We start from the raw sequence: 6,344 nt of genomic DNA, 5'->3' as shown, positions 1-6,344 counted from the left end.
AGCCAAGTAGGTTCTGCAGAACAAAGGAATGAGAAGATGGTGATCTCAAAGCAACCAAGGAAAGAAAAAAAATGCAACAAAGAGGAGAACGAACGTCAGACACCAAGGGATAAGCAGGACAGAACAGGGCTGGTGGTGCCTGCCAAGACACCGCTTTGCTGACAGCAAGCTCAAAAGCCCACTTGGTTTGTATATTTGGGGCAAGAGAGGAAAGAGGGACATTTTTAACAGTGAGAATCAAGACAATTTCCTTCAGGTAACAGCTCCCTTTAAAAAATCTCATAGATATTTTTAAAGAGGAATGGATACAGAATCACTGAGGTTGAAAGAACAATTAGAGGGGCCATCTACGTCCCAAGCAGCAGGACTGATCCCTCTTCCACAGACCTTCTTGAGAGATAGGTGTCAAATCTACACTTCATTGCCAATCATGCAGAGGAGGGCGACATTTTCCCCTTAGGTCAGATTTGCACAGACTGAGAGGATTTTGCCTTCCTCAGTCCTTTTCTTGGGATATATAATAACTATTCCCTTGTCATTGTAGTGGCAGGTCATTGGCAATGCCCTTGTCTCCCATGCTTTTACCTATGTCATGTTATAGGATGATTTGGGCTATGTGCCTTCTAGTTGAACATGAGGGTTTGATGTGGCAGCTTTGAGAATACATTGAGTAAATGGTTGCCTGTAAATGCAGAGGACTGGATTTAATAGTCCAGGAAGCCCCTTCTAAGTCTATCTTCCTCATTCTCCAACTTTTTTTGGCAGCCTGTCCCATAGCCAATTGTTCTAAAAGAAAGGTTTACCAAACATTTAACCTAAATTACTTAGCTACGGCTTAATTACAACCTTCTGATCTTTCTTTACTAACTTGTATAAATTGATCTCACACTTCATTTATTTTTCTCTGTAACAATGGAAGGTTGCCTAGATTGTTTTCCAATATGTCCTATTGCAAAATGATAGCCTAAGTAGATAATAAAAGAAGGACTTGCACACAATTGAATTAAAAGATTGATAGTAATGAATTGCAAAGGTTGGGAAATTAAACAGGAAATTAAAAAGGGCCCAAATCCTCCTCTTGCTCCCTCCAGTGTAAATCAGGAATCAGTTCATTGATTGCAATCAATAGATTCATGGTGAAGGTCTGACAGCTGGTACATATGGATGATATTCCCAACAGTGATACCAAGTAAGGCAGCCTTATGTCATGAAGCATTAGTCATTCAAAAGGACTTTGCTTAATCTTCTATAGATGCAACTACTTCGGTATTGGATTAAGTTAAATCAATGCAGGGTACTCTAAAACCAATTTAAGCACATCCACAACAGGGGGCTGCATCAATACCAATTGATTTTGAAATCATTTAATTGAATCTGTGCATAGGCTGGGCCTTGGCATAAGTGAAAACAAGGCCTGGTGTCTTGGACCAGATGGGGGGGAAGATTCTTTGTGGTCCCTCACATATAGTTTCCTCTGAAATTATCTGTTGCCCATTTGTCCTCAAGTAAGAGTTAGAGATGCCATCCCTCAGAACCTGCCAATTCTCCAGTATCCCAGGGGATCCCACCAAGGATAAGGCCAATTCAAATGCGGGGCTGAGCTCTTATGATGCCCTCTAGTGCTGTTCCCAGGTTCCTTGTCAGCATGACTGATAACACTGCAGAACCAAGCTCCCCTAGCGACTTGCTGCCTCTTTCAAGAGGGGCCCTGAAGCAGGGGGGTTGTTTTGGGACAAAGTAGCTCAAGCTGTGCATTCCCTCCAAATGATTAAGCTTAAGAACACACAGATGAGTCATTTGAACAGCGTTTAAAACTCAGCCATGGCCAAATTTAATGCATCATTTGGACTGAGTAATCGGGACATCTCACAAATCTCAGAAGCAAGTGAGAGCAGAATCTGGAGCCTGCTCTTTGTGTTTCAGCAGCTCGCACTCCAAATCTATTTGCAAACAGATACTGAGAAGCCCGAAAGAGAATACTTTACATCTTAAATCAACTGGAAGGCATCTAAAGCCAAGGGATTGAAACGTCTGCTTTCATTCCTAGAAAGAGGTGAGTCACTTGACAGGGCTACATACTTCTCAATATGATTTACACTTCTGCCATTTTTAAAGGCAAAATACAAACAAGCTTACTATGCCTTCCCCAAATTCAACTTCAGCAGCAACTGGAAAGTGGAACTGGACATAAACAAGAGCTTGGATCCAAACAGCCTCCAAACTTGGATCTGCCTGAACTCTGCAGCATACCTCACTGTATGCCTGGCCTAAATGTAAGTCATAATATATAGCAAAGATGGAAAACGAAGGGCAAAAAAAGAATAGGGCGCTTAAAATGTTGCCTGATTCTTTCTTTCTAGGCAAGTAACTGCTTCCAGAAGCTCAGCACAATGGTTCTGAAATAGACACTCTGCAACAATAAATGCGAGAATACATCAGATTGATTGAAACAATTTTGTAATGAGAGCAAATAACACCCTGTGAAATGGGGGACAGTTAAGGAATATATTTGCGGTTCAGGTCTCTCTCTCAAACGAAAGGTGAAAGTCTGGATGAATGAAGTCTTATAAGCTTTGGACTTGCTGAGGCCAAGTGTCGCGTGCTGAGTAAAAGCAGGATCACATTGCGCTTTTATTTTGGGGTGTGTAGTACTTCAATTGAACTGTGGTTGTAAACGAATAAATAACACTTTAAATTACAGTTGCATTGTTAATTGCTGTCTTCCTACTAACCAAACAGGTACTGGATGCAGCCAAAGACTTTAACAGCTTCTTATAGGTCATGTTACAGAAGATGTTGGTTATAAATTATTAAAACCAATACATGTAGTGCTTAAAAGTGACAAAACCAATTTCATCCATTTACCCATACACTTACTATGTCCATCTATCTAGATATGAAATTTCAAGAGTGCTAATTGTGTTGATGAGTAACTACCACTTGTGTAAAACCTAACAGGAAACACATGGAAATACATTTTAGTTCCCCTGTGAAAATATTGCATCTTCGTGGCACCGGGTAATGGTGTCTTCATAGAATTTGTGCCTGTGGAATTTCAAGCGAAGACAAGCTTAGGGAAATTGCTATTCTCTTGGTAAATTAGATCCTTACTTTAATGCAGTCTGTACAGAGACAGATTGGTCTGGATTGTGAAATCCAGATTTCCAAATCCAGGTACTCAACAGGTTATTCAAAACTGGCTTTTTGTTTGGGTCCATTTAAATGTGAATTGCTAATCAGCATTATCAAATCAGAACCTCAGCTTTCCTAGAGGTTGGATGTATTTGGATATAGGCAAAGCAATAGATTTGAACTTGTGCAGTTTAGTTTAATCTCTGCAAAGTTCGGCATATGGGGCAGTGTTTGGACCAGGGCCACCTCTTTAGGAGACTTCACAAAAGGAAGTATTCCCCTCATTGTGTGCTCCATCTCAGCCCCAGAACTGGCTATTCTTCTAAAATACCACAAAGCAAAGCAGCCATATAACAACTGCTGCAAGGCAATAGCTGAGAATTTCTTAGACAGAGCCAAGCATTCCCCACCTTCTTCATATAGGTGAAGGGTTGTGAAGAAAGCACACCAGGGCGGGCAGCACCATACCTAGACTCCTGGTGGCCCCAAGCAAATTTTTAGTATTGGGCCCCCCTTCACCAGAGATAATAATAATGATAATCATTATTTTTACCATTTTCAGACCCCCTTCCTGTCCAGGTCCTTGGCGGCCACCCGGTTCACCCATGCCTGTGGCCGGCCCTGGGGGCAGGCCAGAATGCACAGCACTTTGACTGTTCTTCAGCCAACATAAAGGTCTCTCCAAGATCACTGCATCCAGTTAATTATTGCAGTCTTCAGGCTGCTCTAAGTTAGGCTGGGGACAGTGTTTCAGCTCCCAGCTGTCCTCAAATTGAGGAAGGTACATTAGGATCAGCTTCCTCACTGACTGTCCACAACTGAAGTGGGTGAAACTCAGTGCAGCTGTTCTGTGTCTATTGTTTAAGCCTTCTTTGCTTCAAATAATTTTCTCATTATAATCTAATGACCTTATTTAGCCTCATCATATTGGTATTGAAATCCTTTTCCTGTGGAACTGCACACCCAAGCTGTATTGTTACAGGTCTCCATGGACATGCATTGAAATAGTTTTTTCTACGTGAAGTGACATTGCTACGTGTCCCAACAGAATTGCACTGAAATCATTTTCCCATTATATCTTAAATTATAATGTTGTTGTTCCCCAAAGATAGCTATGGATTAATTTTCTCTGCAATCTCACATTTTAATTCTGGACTTCCTAGGCCAGCATTGAAATAGTTTTCCCATATAACTTCACATTTAAACAGCATCATTCCCGGTCCCTAGAGACTTGCATTAATATAGGTTTCACATTAGAACATTACAAGGGGGACATTTTTGTTGCTGCCACTGTAAATGTTGTAGGCAATTTATGCTTTTCTGTATATAGGAATTCCCACTCCAGGAAACATCTCATGTATTTTGTGAAAAGTGCCAATTCAGTGATCTTGAGTGAACAAAATACTGATCCTTAGAAAATATAATTTATAACAAGTGGTGCCTGACCTTTGCTGAAACAGCATGGCTGCAACAGCTGCTCTAGAGAGAGTGCAGATGTGGCAGGCAGTATCTTCAAATGTTCCCATCTTCATCATTCTCTGACTCTCTCCCCTCCCTCTAGTCTCTGTTTTCCCCTCCATTGATGCATGTTCTCTTTTCAGCCTCCTCCACGTTTTCTCTCTGTCACACACACACACACCTTCCTTAATAGCTCCTTCTTTGCCACACAAAAGTTCTCTGTTCAGCTGCTGAAACGCTCTTGCGAAGGCCTCATATAGCCTTTAGTGACTGCTGGCTTCTTTACTTGTGCTGCTTCTTATGTCCTCCAAAAGTAAGTCCAACTTAGCAGCCTTTGCCCCAGTCTAACCAACTCCAAGCAGTTGAAACTCTGGAGTCAGGCCTCAAAATCCCATGCCACTGGCTAAAAAGCATGACTTTGCTTTTATTATTGGTATTGGATCCCTAATGTAATGTGAATGATTGGGTTTCTGGCAGTCAAAGAGCTAGAAGTTGGGGGGTTTTAATGAAAGCTGAGGTCTCACAAAATAACCTGGCTCCAGGAGCTGGGGCTTCACCCTGAACACCAAGTAACAATGGTAACTGCTACGCTCCAACTGCCCTTTCTCCCCACCTCATCCCAGCTCCTCTAAAGGAACAAACTACACGTCTCCATTCCTTTCATACCCACGAAGCTCACGCAGGGTTGTACTAATCCTAGTTTTGTCACCTCTCATCGAGATGCTGTAGAAATACTGGATTTATTTATCCTTTCCACTGAACGCAGTACCATGTGGTCTACAAAGAGGGAACAATGGGATGGGGGTGTCAGTGATAATCTCTTGTATATGTGGGAAATCTGATAAAACCCAACTCTATGATTTGTGCTCAGCAAATTCATGTCATGGTAAATAAGACATCCATAGGTCATGCAGAACATATTTCATTATGTTTCACCATAGCCCTGGGGACAATGCTGTCTTCCTTAGTAAGTCATAAAGAAAAACAATCTTGCTGAAGCCCATAGCAGCTGGTAGCAATGCTAGCTTATTTTCCACTACACCAAGTGCACCAGTCACAAAGCATAGGTGGAGACCCAGATCCAGTGTTTTGTTCCATCTGTTGAAGTGAGAGGTGCTGGAAATGCAGCTTAGAGCTGTATTCAAATGATAGTAAAGCCTCATCCTGGATTTTAGTTAGTGTTGTTATTGTTATTTGTATGGCAATGACATTGGGGTGGGTCATCAACAGGATTTTCACCTGGAGCTCTCAGATGTATAGAAGAAACTTCAGCTACTGTGGTAGTTATCCCCTTTGGCTATTATCTATAATAGGTTGTGTTATCTATTAGCAGATTGAGGAGGAGAAGGTAACGACACTTTGCCAATGTGTTACAATAGCATCTTCTGAAGGCACCAGTCAGGCAGGATCAGCATCTCATTGTACAAGGCAATATACAGACATAATGCAACATATTCTATGTCCCCCAAATGCTTATAATTTAATTTAAAAACAAGATGTAAGTGGCAATTCTGACAAGGAGGAGGAGGGCAGGAATGACCAGCATTAGCTGGAAAGTAAGACTCTGTGATTTGGGCCCAGGTCTTGAACCTGGGTCTCCTACAACAGAGATGTTGGTCCCTACCTAGTGAACTTTAGAATTAGCCTTTGTCGCCATCTCCTGTGCTAGAGCTGACTTATGTTTAAAAAGTAATTAAATGTCCATTGTACCAGAGCCATGGCTGCTGTAACCTGGGGTTTAGGACATTGATTGG

The 6,344-nt window shown here is 41.7% G+C and overlaps 1 long non-coding RNA gene across 1 annotated transcript; it reads left to right on the top strand.

The window, feature by feature from the left end:
- The first annotated feature begins 1,665 nt into the window (after positions 1 to 1,665).
- Positions 1,666 to 2,698, top strand: LOC149855857 (uncharacterized). The gene is made up of 3 exons (XR_016438511.1): positions 1,666 to 2,053; positions 2,163 to 2,273; positions 2,361 to 2,698. It is a non-coding gene; the product is annotated as an uncharacterized LOC149855857 (long non-coding RNA).
- The last annotated feature ends 3,646 nt before the right edge of the window (positions 2,699 to 6,344 follow it).

Source organism: Crocodylus siamensis, chromosome 11, assembly GCF_052110815.1.
Source record: "Crocodylus siamensis isolate JL-2025a chromosome 11, ASM5211081v1, whole genome shotgun sequence".
Lineage (NCBI taxonomy): Eukaryota > Metazoa > Chordata > Crocodylia > Crocodylidae > Crocodylus > Crocodylus siamensis.
The sequence above is the reverse complement of the archived record's forward strand: the minus strand, read 5'-3'. Positions and strand labels throughout refer to the sequence as shown.